General features: G+C 44.4%; 12 non-coding genes across 12 annotated transcripts; all 12 read left to right on the top strand.

The window, feature by feature from the left end:
• Positions 1-2465: 2465 nt before the first annotated feature.
• LOC141233697 (U2 spliceosomal RNA) lies at positions 2466-2653 on the top strand. Its single transcript, XR_012299757.1, has one exon. It is a non-coding gene; the product is annotated as a U2 spliceosomal RNA (small nuclear RNA).
• Positions 2654-3768: 1115 nt separating this feature from the next.
• Positions 3769-3959, top strand: LOC141233551 (U2 spliceosomal RNA). The gene has a single exon (XR_012299625.1). It is a non-coding gene; the product is annotated as a U2 spliceosomal RNA (small nuclear RNA).
• A 1115-nt stretch (positions 3960-5074) lies between these two features.
• Positions 5075-5265, top strand: LOC141233550 (U2 spliceosomal RNA). The gene has a single exon (XR_012299624.1). It is a non-coding gene; the product is annotated as a U2 spliceosomal RNA (small nuclear RNA).
• A 1115-nt stretch (positions 5266-6380) lies between these two features.
• LOC141233548 (U2 spliceosomal RNA) lies at positions 6381-6571 on the top strand. The gene has a single exon (XR_012299622.1). It is a non-coding gene; the product is annotated as a U2 spliceosomal RNA (small nuclear RNA).
• Positions 6572-7686: 1115 nt separating this feature from the next.
• LOC141233547 (U2 spliceosomal RNA) lies at positions 7687-7877 on the top strand. The gene has a single exon (XR_012299621.1). It is a non-coding gene; the product is annotated as a U2 spliceosomal RNA (small nuclear RNA).
• A 1115-nt stretch (positions 7878-8992) lies between these two features.
• LOC141233546 (U2 spliceosomal RNA) lies at positions 8993-9183 on the top strand. The gene has a single exon (XR_012299620.1). It is a non-coding gene; the product is annotated as a U2 spliceosomal RNA (small nuclear RNA).
• A 1115-nt stretch (positions 9184-10298) lies between these two features.
• LOC141233545 (U2 spliceosomal RNA) lies at positions 10299-10489 on the top strand. The gene has a single exon (XR_012299619.1). It is a non-coding gene; the product is annotated as a U2 spliceosomal RNA (small nuclear RNA).
• A 1112-nt stretch (positions 10490-11601) lies between these two features.
• On the top strand, positions 11602-11792 carry LOC141233544 (U2 spliceosomal RNA). The gene has a single exon (XR_012299618.1). It is a non-coding gene; the product is annotated as a U2 spliceosomal RNA (small nuclear RNA).
• Positions 11793-12907: 1115 nt separating this feature from the next.
• Positions 12908-13098, top strand: LOC141233543 (U2 spliceosomal RNA). Its single transcript, XR_012299617.1, has one exon. It is a non-coding gene; the product is annotated as a U2 spliceosomal RNA (small nuclear RNA).
• A 1115-nt stretch (positions 13099-14213) lies between these two features.
• Positions 14214-14404, top strand: LOC141233542 (U2 spliceosomal RNA). The gene has a single exon (XR_012299616.1). It is a non-coding gene; the product is annotated as a U2 spliceosomal RNA (small nuclear RNA).
• Positions 14405-15516: 1112 nt separating this feature from the next.
• Positions 15517-15707, top strand: LOC141233541 (U2 spliceosomal RNA). The gene has a single exon (XR_012299615.1). It is a non-coding gene; the product is annotated as a U2 spliceosomal RNA (small nuclear RNA).
• A 1115-nt stretch (positions 15708-16822) lies between these two features.
• Positions 16823-17013, top strand: LOC141233540 (U2 spliceosomal RNA). Its single transcript, XR_012299614.1, has one exon. It is a non-coding gene; the product is annotated as a U2 spliceosomal RNA (small nuclear RNA).
• The last annotated feature ends 993 nt before the right edge of the window (positions 17014-18006 follow it).

Genomic DNA, 18006 nt, shown 5'->3' with positions numbered 1-18006 from the left:
AATTTGGAGTATGATGAAAAATGTTCACGTTTTTTTTTCAAGAAGGTTTTTGGGAAAAAGCAAAATATGTGTGTGTTGAATGGAGCAGATGGAAGCGAGGTGAGTGGAGAGGATATGTGTGAGGAAGTGGCAAAGTTTTATGAGGATTTGTATGCTGTAAAGTGGAGGGATGAGTGTTTGGAGAATGATGTTTTGAGTACGTTAGAGAGTAAATTGAATGAGGCGGAAAGAGAGAGGCTGATGGATGCTGTGACAAGTGATGAAGTATGGAAGGTTATGTGTAATATGGCTTTGAATAAGACGCCGGGGGAGGATGGTCTTCCAGTAGAATTTTACCGCATGATGTGGGATGTGATTGGGAGTGATTTTGTGGATTTTTGTAAGTATATGTGGGAAAATATGGAGGTGGCAGGTAGTATGCGTGCAGGTATGGTTGTATTGATTCCGAAAAAGGGTGATTTGAAGAGTCTGAAAAACTGGAGGCCAATAACATTATTGAACTGTGATTATAAGATCTACGCAAAATTAATGGCAAATAGGATGCGTGATGTGATAGAGAGTGTGATTGGGGATGAGCAGTGTTGTTCAGTACCTGGGAGACGGATTCACGAGTGTGTGTGTATATTGAGAGATTGTCTATGGGATTGTATGAGCCGGAAGAAGAGTGTGTTTTTGTTGAGCCTGGATTTTGAAAAGGCGTATGATAGGTTGTCGCATGGTTTTTTGTTTAGAGTGTTGCTGAGAATGGGTTTTCCTGCTGATTTTGTTGGGAGAGTGAGAAGTCTATATACAGATATTTATAGTTGTGTTTTAATGAACGGTTATGTCGGTAGGAGAGTGAATGTGTATTCGGGCGTGAGGCAGGGGTGTCCGTTATCCCCTGTGGCTTTTATTTGTGCAATTGAACCTTTGTTGTGTATGTTGAGGAAGGATAAAGTGGTTCGAGGTGTGCAAGTGCCGGGAGGTGGAGGAAGAGAGTGGAAGGTGAGTGGTTATATGGATGACGTGTGTGTATTATGTGATTCTGAATGTTCGGTGAGGCGGGTGAAGTTGTTAGTGTCTATCTTTTGTGGTGCGTCTGCATTTAAAGTGAATTGGGAAAAGAGTGAGTGTAAGGTTTTTGGAAGTGGTATTTTGAGTAGAGATGTAGGTGTGAACGTAGTGAATGGGCCCATTAAGGTTTTGGGAGTGAAGTTTTCAGAAAGATTGGATGGGAAAGAAAGTTGGGATGACGCGAAAGAGAAGGTTGAAAAGAAGTTATGTTTTTGGAAGTTGAGAAGCCTTACTTTCTTTGGAAAAATCTTAGTCATTAAAAGCGTGGTGTTGCCTATTTTTTTATATTGTTGCAGTTGTGTTTCCACCAGGTTATATGGTTTTGAGAGGATTGAATAGGATTTTGTTTGTTTTTTTGTGGAATTCTAAAATGGAGAGGGCGCGGAGGGAAGTGTTGGTGAAGCGTATGGAGAAAGGTGGTTTGGGTTTTCCAAATTTAGAAGTTTTTTTGGGTGTGAATATTGTGGTGTTTGTGCTGAAAGTGATTATGGGCGATGGAAAGTTTTCATGTATGTGTGGATATTTATTTGGGGCTTATTCTTTTCGTTTGAAGTGGAGAGAGAGGGATTTGCGGTGTCCGGTTGCTTTTGAGGTGCCCGTGTGGTATGTGTGGGTTTATAAGTTTTTGGTGAAGTATGAGTTGTGTGATGTGGATGTGAGGTTGTTGGGAAATAAGAAGGCTGTGTACAGGATGATTGAGTGTAGAGAAATGGAGAGTGGAATAAATTTGGTGAGAGGGTGTGATGTGCAAAAAGTATGGAAGAAGGTGCGGATGGGTGGTATGACAAATAAGCAGAGTGAGGTTGTGTGGCAGTCTTTGCATGGAGTGTTGCCAGTAAGAGAGTTTCAGAGGAATAGAGGTTTAGTGAGGAGTGAAACGTGTCCAAGAAATGGCTGTGGTGGAAGGGAAAGTGTGTTGCATGTTTTTTGGAATTGCCAGTATGCTAGAGATGTGATTGGGAGAATGGGGCCTTTGTGTAAAGAATTGTGTGGTGTGAATTTGTTGTCCTTTGAGTTGTTTATGTTTGGTTTGGGAATATGTGATGGGACGAAGGAAAGAGTCTTGTGGTTGATGCTTGCGTGTATAAAGGAAGTGTTATGGGATGTGAGGAATGTGTATGTGTTTAAAAGGAAGGAAATTGCAGTAAAGGATAGTGTGAAGGTGATTTTGGGGAAGGTGTATGTGTGTTTCCTATGGGACAAAAAGAGGAGAGGGGAAGTGGATGCGGAGGGAATATGGAAAGTTAAAAAGTGGAGATATTTTGTAAATACTTCTTGATCTTGTTTTCTGTGTAAGGTTTAAAAAGAAGAAATAAAAATTTTCCGGTGATGATGGGAGCAGCATTTGTGTCGTTGAGATGATGCAGCTGTTTGGAAGGAAGTTCCTTTGGTCGTGACTATAGACCGTGGATTTCCCCATCTGAGGGAAAAAAAAAAAAAAAAAAAATCTGTTCTTATCAGTTTAATATCTGATACGTCCCCTATCTGGGGACCATATATTAAATGGATTTTTAGAACAGGGAGATGGAAAAAGAGCTTGCTCTGTCCAATCCAAGCATTGACCTGGTATTGCAGTATCTCCAGGACCGGTGCACCCCTTCTTTAATGCAGTTTCTAAAATCAGAAAGAATTGAATTCAATGTTTTTTGTTCATTTTGCTTGTTTGTCGGATTTTGGGATGGACTCTTTGGCTTTGCTTTTCTTCTCCTCATTGGATTTTTCATGTTCAAAGTTGCAGAAGCCAGATTACAAGCTCATTTTGGTTCAACTTCAGCAACTGTGCATTGCATTGCCATGTAATGTGATGCAATGCTATCTTTCTAGCTCTCCCTTTTTACTTCCTTTTGGATAAACAGACATATTAGGCAAGCATTTTGGAGCTTTCACCTAAATAACTACAGGTGGTGAGATAAGCTGCACAATATAATTGACCTTTCAGTATATTGTTGCACACACACCATCTATTTAGCAAATGCCCTTGTTATCAACAGCAGCCTTTTAAACTCACCTGAGCTAACAGGTATGTGCGCTGGTTACTCTGCTGCGCTTAAAATTTCTTTTTTGGTTTGCTACAATGCCTTTTCTGAAACGTTGTCTCCCTCTGCTGGAACACTGACTTCTTTCATTTAATGCCTGCAGACTATAAAACAGAACCCAACCCAAAAAGTTTGGTTGATTAGTCTGTGGCATTCTGTTAAACTGTTGCTTATGGCGGTCTCTGTGAGCTTCTCAGCGACATTCAGCCAGCCAGGTATCCTGCCTGCAGTAGATGGAATGTGGCAATGGAACGCTGGCTGCGCGTGTCATAATAGGCTCTGAGCCTTTATATACCTGTGCACAGCAGCAGCCACCTTCAGTCTGCTGCTGGACAGCCAGCAGCAGCAGCAGCAGGAGAGGTATGTAATCAGGAGCCCTCCTGCTAAGGGTAGACAGCTGCTCGTTCCACCCCACCCCCCGCCTTAATTGGTTCTCCTCCCTTCCAACGGTGTTGAGGCGGGTGGGAACAGCAGGGGGTGAAGGTGCTGTGTTTAAAGAGGTGGAGTTATGCAGATCTAAAACGCGTGGATTGCAGCAGCAGCAAGCCGAAAAGTGCAGGCATGTAAGGGATCTAGAGGTTGACAACATGTCTTCTTAACGGGAGTCCAGGAGCTCATCTCCACAAATGGACTTTTCAGGATCCTTGGGTGGCTCCGTAGTTTGAAACCAATTCTGGTTATCGCTTCTCGGCCTTTTGGCTAAGATCAAGTGTAGTATCTGTTCTTATCAGTTTAATATCTGATACGTCCCCTATCTGGGGACCATATATTAAATGGATTTTTAGAACAGGGAGATGGAAAAAGAGCTTGCTCTGTCCACTCCACGCATTGACCTGGTATTGCAGTATCTCCAGGACCGGTGCACCCCTTCTTTAATGCAGTTTCTAAAATCAGAAAGAATTGAATTCAATGTTTTTTGTTCATTTTGCTTGTTTGTCGGATTTTGGGATGGACTCTTTGGCTTTGCTTTTCTTCTCCTCATTGGATTTTTCATGTTCAAAGTTGCAGAAGCCAGATTACAAGCTCATTTTGGTTCAACTTCAGCAACTGTGCATTGCATTGCCATGTAATGTGATGCAATGCTATCTTTCTAGCTCTCCCTTTTTACTTCCTTTTGGATAAACAGACATATTAGGCAAGCATTTTGGAGCTTTCACCTAAATAACTACAGGTGGTGAGATAAGCTGCACAATATAATTGACCTTTCAGTATATTGTTGCACACACACCATCTATTTAGCAAATGCCCTTGTTATCAACAGCAGCCTTTTAAACTCACCTGAGCTAACAGGTATGTGCGCTGGTTACTCTGCTGCGCTTAAAATTTCTTTTTTGGTTTGCTACAATGCCTTTTCTGAAACGTTGTCTCCCTCTGCTGGAACACTGACTTCTTTCATTTAATGCCTGCAGACTATAAAAGAGAACCCAACCCAAAAAGTTTGGTTGATTAGTCTGTGGCATTCTGTTAAACTGTTGCTTATGGCGGTCTCTGTGAGCTTCTCAGCGACATTCAGCCAGCCAGGTATCCTGCCTGCAGTAGATGGAATGTGGCAATGGAACGCTGGCTGCGCGTGTCATAATAGGCTCTGAGCCTTTATATACCTGTGCACAGCAGCAGCCACCTTCAGTCTGCTGCTGGACAGCCAGCAGCAGCAGCAGCAGGAGAGGTATGTAATCAGGAGCCCTCCTGCTAAGGGTAGACAGCTGCTCGTTCCACCCCACCCCCCGCCTTAATTGGTTCTCCTCCCTTCCAACGGTGTTGAGGCGGGTGGGAACAGCAGGGGGTGAAGGTGCTGTGTTTAAAGAGGTGGAGTTATGCAGATCTAAAACGCGTGGATTGCAGCAGCAGCAAGCCGAAAAGTGCAGGCATGTAAGGGATCTAGAGGTTGACAACATGTCTTCTTAACGGGAGTCCAGGAGCTCATCTCCACAAATGGACTTTTCAGGATCCTTGGGTGGCTCCGTAGTTTGAAACCAATTCTGGTTATCGCTTCTCGGCCTTTTGGCTAAGATCAAGTGTAGTATCTGTTCTTATCAGTTTAATATCTGATACGTCCCCTATCTGGGGACCATATATTAAATGGATTTTTAGAACAGGGAGATGGAAAAAGAGCTTGCTCTGTCCACTCCACGCATTGACCTGGTATTGCAGTATCTCCAGGACCGGTGCACCCCTTCTTTAATGCAGTTTCTAAAATCAGAAAGAATTGAATTCAATGTTTTTTGTTCATTTTGCTTGTTTGTCGGATTTTGGGATGGACTCTTTGGCTTTGCTTTTCTTCTCCTCATTGGATTTTTCATGTTCAAAGTTGCAGAAGCCAGATTACAAGCTCATTTTGGTTCAACTTCAGCAACTGTGCATTGCATTGCCATGTAATGTGATGCAATGCTATCTTTCTAGCTCTCCCTTTTTACTTCCTTTTGGATAAACAGACATATTAGGCAAGCATTTTGGAGCTTTCACCTAAATAACTACAGGTGGTGAGATAAGCTGCACAATATAATTGACCTTTCAGTATATTGTTGCACACACACCATCTATTTAGCAAATGCCCTTGTTATCAACAGCAGCCTTTTAAACTCACCTGAGCTAACAGGTATGTGCGCTGGTTACACTGCTGCGCTTAAAATTTCTTTTTTGGTTTGCTACAATGCCTTTTCTGAAACGTTGTCTCCCTCTGCTGGAACACTGACTTCTTTCATTTAATGCCTGCAGACTATAAAAGAGAACCCAACCCAAAAAGTTTGGTTGATTAGTCTGTGGCATTCTGTTAAACTGTTGCTTATGGCGGTCTCTGTGAGCTTCTCAGCGACATTCAGCCAGCCAGGTATCCTGCCTGCAGTAGATGGAATGTGGCAATGGAACGCTGGCTGCGCGTGTCATAATAGGCTCTGAGCCTTTATATACCTGTGCACAGCAGCAGCCACCTTCAGTCTGCTGCTGGACAGCCAGCAGCAGCAGCAGCAGGAGAGGTATGTAATCAGGAGCCCTCCTGCTAAGGGTAGACAGCTGCTCGTTCCACCCCACCCCCCGCCTTAATTGGTTCTCCTCCCTTCCAACGGTGTTGAGGCGGGTGGGAACAGCAGGGGGTGAAGGTGCTGTGTTTAAAGAGGTGGAGTTATGCAGATCTAAAATGCGTGGATCGCAGCAGCAGCAAGCCGAAAAGTGCAGGCATGTAAGGGATCTAGAGGTTGACAACATGTCTTCTTAACGGGAGTCCAGGAGCTCATCTCCACAAATGGACTTTTCAGGATCCTTGGGTGGCTCCGTAGTTTGAAACCAATTCTGGTTATCGCTTCTCGGCCTTTTGGCTAAGATCAAGTGTAGTATCTGTTCTTATCAGTTTAATATCTGATACGTCCCCTATCTGGGGACCATATATTAAATGGATTTTTAGAACAGGGAGATGGAAAAAGAGCTTGCTCTGTCCACTCCACGCATTGACCTGGTATTGCAGTATCTCCAGGACCGGTGCACCCCTTCTTTAATGCAGTTTCTAAAATCAGAAAGAATTGAATTCAATGTTTTTTGTTCATTTTGCTTGTTTGTCGGATTTTGGGATGGACTCTTTGGCTTTGCTTTTCTTCTCCTCATTGGATTTTTCATGTTCAAAGTTGCAGAAGCCAGATTACAAGCTCATTTTGGTTCAACTTCAGCAACTGTGCATTGCATTGCCATGTAATGTGATGCAATGCTATCTTTCTAGCTCTCCCTTTTTACTTCCTTTTGGATAAACAGACATATTAGGCAAGCATTTTGGAGCTTTCACCTAAATAACTACAGGTGGTGAGATAAGCTGCACAATATAATTGACCTTTCAGTATATTGTTGCACACACACCATCTATTTAGCAAATGCCCTTGTTATCAACAGCAGCCTTTTAAACTCACCTGAGCTAACAGGTATGTGCGCTGGTTACACTGCTGCGCTTAAAATTTCTTTTTTGGTTTGCTACAATGCCTTTTCTGAAACGTTGTCTCCCTCTGCTGGAACACTGACTTCTTTCATTTAATGCCTGCAGACTATAAAAGAGAACCCAACCCAAAAAGTTTGGTTGATTAGTCTGTGGCATTCTGTTAAACTGTTGCTTATGGCGGTCTCTGTGAGCTTCTCAGCGACATTCAGCCAGCCAGGTATCCTGCCTGCAGTAGATGGAATGTGGCAATGGAACGCTGGCTGCGCGTGTCATAATAGGCTCTGAGCCTTTATATACCTGTGCACAGCAGCAGCCACCTTCAGTCTGCTGCTGGACAGCCAGCAGCAGCAGCAGCAGGAGAGGTATGTAATCAGGAGCCCTCCTGCTAAGGGTAGACAGCTGCTCGTTCCACCCCACCCCCCGCCTTAATTGGTTCTCCTCCCTTCCAACGGTGTTGAGGCGGGTGGGAACAGCAGGGGGTGAAGGTGCTGTGTTTAAAGAGGTGGAGTTATGCAGATCTAAAACGCGTGGATTGCAGCAGCAGCAAGCCGAAAAGTGCAGGCATGTAAGGGATCTAGAGGTTGACAACATGTCTTCTTAACGGGAGTCCAGGAGCTCATCTCCACAAATGGACTTTTCAGGATCCTTGGGTGGCTCCGTAGTTTGAAACCAATTCTGGTTATCGCTTCTCGGCCTTTTGGCTAAGATCAAGTGTAGTATCTGTTCTTATCAGTTTAATATCTGATACGTCCCCTATCTGGGGACCATATATTAAATGGATTTTTAGAACAGGGAGATGGAAAAAGAGCTTGCTCTGTCCACTCCACGCATTGACCTGGTATTGCAGTATCTCCAGGACCGGTGCACCCCTTCTTTAATGCAGTTTCTAAAATCAGAAAGAATTGAATTCAATGTTTTTTGTTCATTTTGCTTGTTTGTCGGATTTTGGGATGGACTCTTTGGCTTTGCTTTTCTTCTCCTCATTGGATTTTTCATGTTCAAAGTTGCAGAAGCCAGATTACAAGCTCATTTTGGTTCAACTTCAGCAACTGTGCATTGCATTGCCATGTAATGTGATGCAATGCTATCTTTCTAGCTCTCCCTTTTTACTTCCTTTTGGATAAACAGACATATTAGGCAAGCATTTTGGAGCTTTCACCTAAATAACTACAGGTGGTGAGATAAGCTGCACAATATAATTGACCTTTCAGTATATTGTTGCACACACACCATCTATTTAGCAAATGCCCTTGTTATCAACAGCAGCCTTTTAAACTCACCTGAGCTAACAGGTATGTGCGCTGGTTACTCTGCTGTGCTTAAAGTTTCTTTTTTGGTTTGCTACAATGCCTTTTCTGAAACGTTGTCTCCCTCTGCTGGAACACTGACTTCTTTCATTTAATGCCTGCAGACTATAAAAGAGAACCCAACCCAAAAAGTTTGGTTGATTAGTCTGTGGCATTCTGTTAAACTGTTGCTTATGGCGGTCTCTGTGAGCTTCTCAGCGACATTCAGCCAGCCAGGTATCCTGCCTGCAGTAGATGGAATGTGGCAATGGAACGCTGGCTGCGCGTGTCATAATAGGCTCTGAGCCTTTATATACCTGTGCACAGCAGCAGCCACCTTCAGTCTGCTGCTGGACAGCCAGCAGCAGCAGCAGCAGGAGAGGTATGTAATCAGGAGCCCTCCTGCTAAGGGTAGACAGCTGCTCGTTCCACCCCACCCCCCGCCTTAATTGGTTCTCCTCCCTTCCAACGGTGTTGAGGCGGGTGGGAACAGCAGGGGGTGAAGGTGCTGTGTTTAAAGAGGTGGAGTTATGCAGATCTAAAACGCGTGGATTGCAGCAGCAGCAAGCCGAAAAGTGCAGGCATGTAAGGGATCTAGAGGTTGACAACATGTCTTCTTAACGGGAGTCCAGGAGCTCATCTCCACAAATGGACTTTTCAGGATCCTTGGGTGGCTCCGTAGTTTGAAACCAATTCTGGTTATCGCTTCTCGGCCTTTTGGCTAAGATCAAGTGTAGTATCTGTTCTTATCAGTTTAATATCTGATACGTCCCCTATCTGGGGACCATATATTAAATGGATTTTTAGAACAGGGAGATGGAAAAAGAGCTTGCTCTGTCCACTCCACGCATTGACCTGGTATTGCAGTATCTCCAGGACCGGTGCACCCCTTCTTTAATGCAGTTTCTAAAATCAGAAAGAATTGAATTCAATGTTTTTTGTTCATTTTGCTTGTTTGTCGGATTTTGGGATGGACTCTTTGGCTTTGCTTTTCTTCTCCTCATTGGATTTTTCATGTTCAAAGTTGCAGAAGCCAGATTACAAGCTCATTTTGGTTCAACTTCAGCAACTGTGCATTGCATTGCCATGTAATGTGATGCAATGCTATCTTTCTAGCTCTCCCTTTTTACTTCCTTTTGGATAAACAGACATATTAAGCAAGCATTTTGGAGCTTTCACCTAAATAACTACAGGTGGTGAGATAAGCTGCACAATATAATTGACCTTTCAGTATATTGTTGCACACACACCATCTATTTAGCAAATGCCCTTGTTATCAACAGCAGCCTTTTAAACTCACCTGAGCTAACAGGTATGTGCGCTGGTTACTCTGCTGCGCTTAAAATTTCTTTTTTGGTTTGCTACAATGCCTTTTCTGAAACGTTGTCTCCCTCTGCTGGAACACTGACTTCTTTCATTTAATGCCTGCAGACTATAAAAGAGAACCCAACCCAAAAAGTTTGGTTGATTAGTCTGTGGCATTCTGTTAAACTGTTGCTTATGGCGGTCTCTGTGAGCTTCTCAGCGACATTCAGCCAGCCAGGTATCCTGCCTGCAGTAGATGGAATGTGGCAATGGAACGCTGGCTGCGCGTGTCATAATAGGCTCTGAGCCTTTATATACCTGTGCACAGCAGCAGCCACCTTCAGTCTGCTGCTGGACAGCCAGCAGCAGCAGCAGCAGGAGAGGTATGTAATCAGGAGCCCTCCTGCTAAGGGTAGACAGCTGCTCGTTCCACCCCACCCCCCGCCTTAATTGGTTCTCCTCCCTTCCAACGGTGTTGAGGCGGGTGGGAACAGCAGGGGGTGAAGGTGCTGTGTTTAAAGAGGTGGAGTTATGCAGATCTAAAACGCGTGGATTGCAGCAGCAGCAAGCCGAAAAGTGCAGGCATGTAAGGGATCTAGAGGTTGACAACATGTCTTCTTAACGGGAGTCCAGGAGCTCATCTCCACAAATGGACTTTTCAGGATCCTTGGGTGGCTCCGTAGTTTGAAACCAATTCTGGTTATCGCTTCTCGGCCTTTTGGCTAAGATCAAGTGTAGTATCTGTTCTTATCAGTTTAATATCTGATACGTCCCCTATCTGGGGACCATATATTAAATGGATTTTTAGAACAGGGAGATGGAAAAAGAGCTTGCTCTGTCCACTCCACGCATTGACCTGGTATTGCAGTATCTCCAGGACCGGTGCACCCCTTCTTTAATGCAGTTTCTAAAATCAGAAAGAATTGAATTCAATGTTTTTTGTTCATTTTGCTTGTTTGTCGGATTTTGGGATGGACTCTTTGGCTTTGCTTTTCTTCTCCTCATTGGATTTTTCATGTTCAAAGTTGCAGAAGCCAGATTACAAGCTCATTTTGGTTCAACTTCAGCAACTGTGCATTGCATTGCCATGTAATGTGATGCAATGCTATCTTTCTAGCTCTCCCTTTTTACTTCCTTTTGGATAAACAGACATATTAGGCAAGCATTTTGGAGCTTTCACCTAAATAACTACAGGTGGTGAGATAAGCTGCACAATATAATTGACCTTTCAGTATATTGTTGCACACACACCATCTATTTAGCAAATGCCCTTGTTATCAACAGCAGCCTTTTAAACTCACCTGAGCTAACAGGTATGTGCGCTGGTTACTCTGCTGCGCTTAAAATTTCTTTTTTGGTTTGCTACAATGCCTTTTCTGAAACGTTGTCTCCCTCTGCTGGAACACTGACTTCTTTCATTTAATGCCTGCAGACTATAAAAGAGAACCCAACCCAAAAAGTTTGGTTGATTAGTCTGTGGCATTCTGTTAAACTGTTGCTTATGGCGGTCTCTGTGAGCTTCTCAGCGACATTCAGCCAGCCAGGTATCCTGCCTGCAGTAGATGGAATGTGGCAATGGAACGCTGGCTGCGCGTGTCATAATAGGCTCTGAGCCTTTATATACCTGTGCACAGCAGCAGCCACCTTCAGTCTGCTGCTGTACAGCCAGCAGCAGCAGCAGGAGAGGTATGTAATCAGGAGCCCTCCTGCTAAGAGTAGACAGCTGCTCGTTCCACCCCACCCCCCGCCTTAATTGGTTCTCCTCCCTTCCAACGGTGTTGAGGCGGGTGGGAACAGCAGGGGGTGAAGGTGCTGTGTTTAAAGAGGTGGAGTTATGCAGATCTAAAACGCGTGGATTGCAGCAGCAGCAAGCCGAAAAGTGCAGGCATGTAAGGGATCTAGAGGTTGACAACATGTCTTCTTAACGGGAGTCCAGGAGCTCATCTCCACAAATGGACTTTTCAGGATCCTTGGGTGGCTCCGTAGTTTGAAATCAATTCTGGTTATCGCTTCTCGGCCTTTTGGCTAAGATCAAGTGTAGTATCTGTTCTTATCAGTTTAATATCTGATACGTCCCCTATCTGGGGACCATATATTAAATGGATTTTTAGAACAGGGAGATGGAAAAAGAGCTTGCTCTGTCCACTCCACGCATTGACCTGGTATTGCAGTATCTCCAGGACCGGTGCACCCCTTCTTTAATGCAGTTTCTAAAATCAGAAAGAATTGAATTCAATGTTTTTTGTTCATTTTGCTTGTTTGTCGGATTTTGGGATGGACTCTTTGGCTTTGCTTTTCTTCTCCTCATTGGATTTTTCATGTTCAAAGTTGCAGAAGCCAGATTACAAGCTCATTTTGGTTCAACTTCAGCAACTGTGCATTGCATTGCCATGTAATGTGATGCAATGCTATCTTTCTAGCTCTCCCTTTTTACTTCCTTTTGGATAAACAGACATATTAGGCAAGCATTTTGGAGCTTTCACCTAAATAACTACAGGTGGTGAGATAAGCTGCACAATATAATTGACCTTTCAGTATATTGTTGCACACACACCATCTATTTAGCAAATGCCCTTGTTATCAACAGCAGCCTTTTAAACTCACCTGAGCTAACAGGTATGTGCGTTGGTTACTCTGCTGCGCTTAAAATTTCTTTTTTGGTTTGCTACAATGCCTTTTCTGAAACGTTGTCTCCCTCTGCTGGAACACTGACTTCTTTCATTTAATGCCTGCAGACTATAAAAGAGAACCCAACCCAAAAAGTTTGGTTGATTAGTCTGTGGCATTCTGTTAAACTGTTGCTTATGGCGGTCTCTGTGAGCTTCTCAGCGACATTCAGCCAGCCAGGTATCCTGCCTGCAGTAGATGGAATGTGGCAATGGAACGCTGGCTGCGCGTGTCATAATAGGCTCTGAGCCTTTATATACCTGTGCACAGCAGCAGCCACCTTCAGTCTGCTGCTGGACAGCCAGCAGCAGCAGCAGCAGGAGAGGTATGTAATCAGGAGCCCTCCTGCTAAGGGTAGACAGCTGCTCGTTCCACCCCACCCCCCGCCTTAATTGGTTCTCCTCCCTTCCAACGGTGTTGAGGCGGGTGGGAACAGCAGGGGGTGAAGGTGCTGTGTTTAAAGAGGTGGAGTTATGCAGATCTAAAACGCGTGGATTGCAGCAGCAGCAAGCCGAAAAGTGCAGGCATGTAAGGGATCTAGAGGTTGACAACATGTCTTCTTAACGGGAGTCCAGGAGCTCATCTCCACAAATGGACTTTTCAGGATCCTTGGGTGGCTCCGTAGTTTGAAACCAATTCTGGTTATCGCTTCTCGGCCTTTTGGCTAAGATCAAGTGTAGTATCTGTTCTTATCAGTTTAATATCTGATACGTCCCCTATCTGGGGACCATATATTAAATGGATTTTTAGAACAGGGAGATGGAAAAAGAGCTTGCTCTGTCCACTCCACGCATTGACCTGGTATTGCAGTATCTCCAGGACCGGTGCACCCCTTCTTTAATGCAGTTTCTAAAATCAGAAAGAATTGAATTCAATGTTTTTTGTTCATTTTGCTTGTTTGTCGGATTTTGGGATGGACTCTTTGGCTTTGCTTTTCTTCTCCTCATTGGATTTTTCATGTTCAAAGTTGCAGAAGCCAGATTACAAGCTCATTTTGGTTCAACTTCAGCAACTGTGCATTGCATTGCCATGTAATGTGATGCAATGCTATCTTTCTAGCTCTCCCTTTTTACTTCCTTTTGGATAAACAGACATATTAGGCAAGCATTTTGGAGCTTTCACCTAAATAACTACAGGTGGTGAGATAAGCTGCACAATATAATTGACCTTTCAGTATATTGTTGCACACACACCATCTATTTAGCAAATGCCCTTGTTATCAACAGCAGCCTTTTAAACTCACCTGAGCTAACAGGTATGTGCGCTGGTTACTCTGCTGCGCTTAAAATTTCTTTTTTGGTTTGCTACAATGCCTTTTCTGAAACGTTGTCTCCCTCTGCTGGAACACTGACTTCTTTCATTTAATGCCTGCAGACTATAAAAGAGAACCCAACCCAAAAAGTTTGGTTGATTAGTCTGTGGCATTCTGTTAAACTGTTGCTTATGGCGGTCTCTGTGAGCTTCTCAGCGACATTCAGCCAGCCAGGTATCCTGCCTGCAGTAGATGGAATGTGGCAATGGAACGCTGGCTGCGCGTGTCATAATAGGCTCTGAGCCTTTATATACCTGTGCACAGCAGCAGCCACCTTCAGTCTGCTGCTGGACAGCCAGCAGCAGCAGCAGCAGGAGAGGTATGTAATCAGGAGCCCTCCTGCTAAGGGTAGACAGCTGCTCGTTCCACCCCACCCCCCGCCTTAATTGGTTCTCCTCCCTTCCAACGGTGTTGAGGCGGGTGGGAACAGCAGGGGGTGAAGGTGCTGTGTTTAAAGAGGTGGAGTTATGCAGATCTAAAACGCGTGGATTGCAGCAGCAGCAAGCCGAAAAGTGCAGGCATGTAAGGGATCTAGAGGTTGACAACATGTCTTCTTAACGGGAGTCCAGGAGCTCATCTCCACAAATGGACTTTTCAGGATCCTTGGGTGGCTCCGTAGTTTGAAACCAATTCTGGTTATCGCTTCTCGGCCTTTTGGCTAAGATCAAGTGTAGTATCTGTTCTTATCAGTTTAATATCTGATACGTCCCCTATCTGGGGACCATATATTAAATGGATTTTTAGAACAGGGAGATGGAAAAAGAGCTTGCTCTGTCCACTCCACGCATTGACCTGGTATTGCAGTATCTCCAGGACCGGTGCACCCCTTCTTTAATGCAGTTTCTAAAATCAGAAAGAATTGAATTCAATGTTTTTTGTTCATTTTGCTTGTTTGTCGGATTTTGGGATGGACTCTTTGGCTTTGCTTTTCTTCTCCTCATTGGATTTTTCATGTTCAAAGTTGCAGAAGCCAGATTACAAGCTCATTTTGGTTCAACTTCAGCAACTGTGCATTGCATTGCCATGTAATGTGATGCAATGCTATCTTTCTAGCTCTCCCTTTTTACTTCCTTTTGGATAAACAGACATATTAGGCAAGCATTTTGGAGCTTTCACCTAAATAACTACAGGTGGTGAGATAAGCTGCACAATATAATTGACCTTTCAGTATATTGTTGCACACACACCATCTATTTAGCAAATGCCCTTGTTATCAACAGCAGCCTTTTAAACTCACCTGAGCTAACAGGTATGTGCGCTGGTTACTCTGCTGCGCTTAAAATTTCTTTTTTGGTTTGCTACAATGCCTTTTCTGAAACGTTGTCTCCCTCTGCTGGAACACTGACTTCTTTCATTTAATGCCTGCAGACTATAAAAGAGAACCCAACCCAAAAAGTTTGGTTGATTAGTCTGTGGCATTCTGTTAAACTGTTGCTTATGGCGGTCTCTGTGAGCTTCTCAGCGACATTCAGCCAGCCAGGTATCCTGCCTGCAGTAGATGGAATGTGGCAATGGAACGCTGGCTGCGCGTGTCATAATAGGCTCTGAGCCTTTATATACCTGTGCACAGCAGCAGCCACCTTCAGTCTGCTGCTGTACAGCCAGCAGCAGCAGCAGGAGAGGTATGTAATCAGGAGCCCTCCTGCTAAGAGTAGACAGCTGCTCGTTCCACCCCACCCCCCGCCTTAATTGGTTCTCCTCCCTTCCAACGGTGTTGAGGCGGGTGGGAACAGCAGGGGGTGAAGGTGCTGTGTTTAAAGAGGTGGAGTTATGCAGATCTAAAACGCGTGGATTGCAGCAGCAGCAAGCCGAAAAGTGCAGGCATGTAAGGGATCTAGAGGTTGACAACATGTCTTCTTAACGGGAGTCCAGGAGCTCATCTCCACAAATGGACTTTTCAGGATCCTTGGGTGGCTCCGTAGTTTGAAATCAATTCTGGTTATCGCTTCTCGGCCTTTTGGCTAAGATCAAGTGTAGTATCTGTTCTTATCAGTTTAATATCTGATACGTCCCCTATCTGGGGACCATATATTAAATGGATTTTTAGAACAGGGAGATGGAAAAAGAGCTTGCTCTGTCCACTCCACGCATTGACCTGGTATTGCAGTATCTCCAGGACCGGTGCACCCCTTCTTTAATGCAGTTTCTAAAATCAGAAAGAATTGAATTCAATGTTTTTTGTTCATTTTGCTTGTTTGTCGGATTTTGGGATGGACTCTTTGGCTTTGCTTTTCTTCTCCTCATTGGATTTTTCATGTTCAAAGTTGCAGAAGCCAGATTACAAGCTCATTTTGGTTCAACTTCAGCAACTGTGCATTGCATTGCCATGTAATGTGATGCAATGCTATCTTTCTAGCTCTCCCTTTTTACTTCCTTTTGGATAAACAGACATATTAGGCAAGCATTTTGGAGCTTTCACCTAAATAACTACAGGTGGTGAGATAAGCTGCACAATATAATTGACCTTTCAGTATATTGTTGCACACACACCATCTATTTAGCAAATGCCCTTGTTATCAACAGCAGCCTTTTAAACTCACCTGAGCTAACAGGTATGTGCGCTGGTTACTCTGCTGCGCTTAAAATTTCTTTTTTGGTTTGCTACAATGCCTTTTCTGAAACGTTGTCTCCCTCTGCTGGAACACTGACTTCTTTCATTTAATGCCTGCAGACTATAAAAGAGAACCCAACCCAAAAAGTTTGGTTGATTAGTCTGTGGCATTCTGTTAAACTGTTGCTTATGGCGGTCTCTGTGAGCTTCTCAGCGACATTCAGCCAGCCAGGTATCCTGCCTGCAGTAGATGGAATGTGGCAATGGAACGCTGGCTGCGCGTGTCATAATAGGCTCTGAGCCTTTATATACCTGTGCACAGCAGCAGCCACCTTCAGTCTGCTGCTGGACAGCCAGCAGCAGCAGCAGCAGGAGAGGTATGTAATCAGGAGCCCTCCTGCTAAGGGTAGACAGCTGCTCGTTCCACCCCACCCCCCGCCTTAATTGGTTCTCCTCCCTTCCAACGGTGTTGAGGCGGGTGGGAACAGCAGGGGGTGAAGGTGCTGTGTTTAAAGAGGTGGAGTTATGCAGATCTAAAACGCGTGGATTGCAGCAGCAGCAAGCCGAAAAGTGCAGGCATGTAAGGGATCTAGAGGTTGACAACATGTCTTCTTAACGGGAGTCCAGGAGCTCATCTCCACAAATGGACTTTTCAGGATCCTTGGGTGGCTCCGTAGTTTGAAACCAATTCTGGTTATCGCTTCTCGGCCTTTTGGCTAAGATCAAGTGTAGTATCTGTTCTTATCAGTTTAATATCTGATACGTCCCCTATCTGGGGACCATATATTAAATGGATTTTTAGAACAGGGAGATGGAAAAAGAGCTTGCTCTGTCCACTCCACGCATTGACCTGGTATTGCAGTATCTCCAGGACCGGTGCACCCCTTCTTTAATGCAGTTTCTAAAATCAGAAAGAATTGAATTCAATGTTTTTTGTTCATTTTGCTTGTTTGTCGGATTTTGGGATGGACTCTTTGGCTTTGCTTTTCTTCTCCTCATTGGATTTTTCATGTTCAAAGTTGCAGAAGCCAGATTACAAGCTCATTTTGGTTCAACTTCAGCAACTGTGCATTGCATTGCCATGTAATGTGATGCAATGCTATCTTTCTAGCTCTCCCTTTTTACTTCCTTTTGGATAAACAGACATATTAGGCAAGCATTTTGGAGCTTTCACCTAAATAACTACAGGTGGTGAGATAAGCTGCACAATATAATTGACCTTTCAGTATATTGTTGCACACACACCATCTATTTAGCAAATGCCCTTGTTATCAACAGCAGCCTTTTAAACTCACCTGAGCTAACAGGTATGTGCGCTGGTTACTCTGCTGCGCTTAAAATTTCTTTTTTGGTTTGCTACAATGCCTTTTCTGAAACGTTGTCTCCCTCTGCTGGAACACTGACTTCTTTCATTTAATGCCTGCAGACTATAAAAGAGAACCCAACCCAAAAAGTTTGGTTGATTAGTCTGTGGCATTCTGTTAAACTGTTGCTTATGGCGGTCTCTGTGAGCTTCTCAGCGACATTCAGCCAGCCAGGTATCCTGCCTGCAGTAGATGGAATGTGGCAATGGAACGCTGGCTGCGCGTGTCATAATAGGCTCTGAGCCTTTATATACCTGTGCACAGCAGCAGCCACCTTCAGTCTGCTGCTGTACAGCCAGCAGCAGCAGCAGGAGAGGTATGTAATCAGGAGCCCTCCTGCTAAGAGTAGACAGCTGCTCGTTCCACCCCACCCCCCGCCTTAATTGGTTCTCCTCCCTTCCAACGGTGTTGAGGCGGGTGGGAACAGCAGGGGGTGAAGGTGCTGTGTTTAAAGAGGTGGAGTTATGCAGATCTAAAACGCGTGGATTGCAGCAGCAGCAAGCCGAAAAGTGCAGG

Source organism: Phyllobates terribilis, unplaced genomic scaffold (assembly GCF_046119375.1).
Source record: "Phyllobates terribilis strain yellow unplaced genomic scaffold, ASM4611937v1 Scaffold_602__1_contigs__length_984359, whole genome shotgun sequence".
Classification (NCBI taxonomy): Eukaryota; Metazoa; Chordata; class Amphibia; order Anura; family Dendrobatidae; genus Phyllobates; species Phyllobates terribilis.
This window is presented reverse-complemented; position numbering and strand designations above follow the sequence as displayed.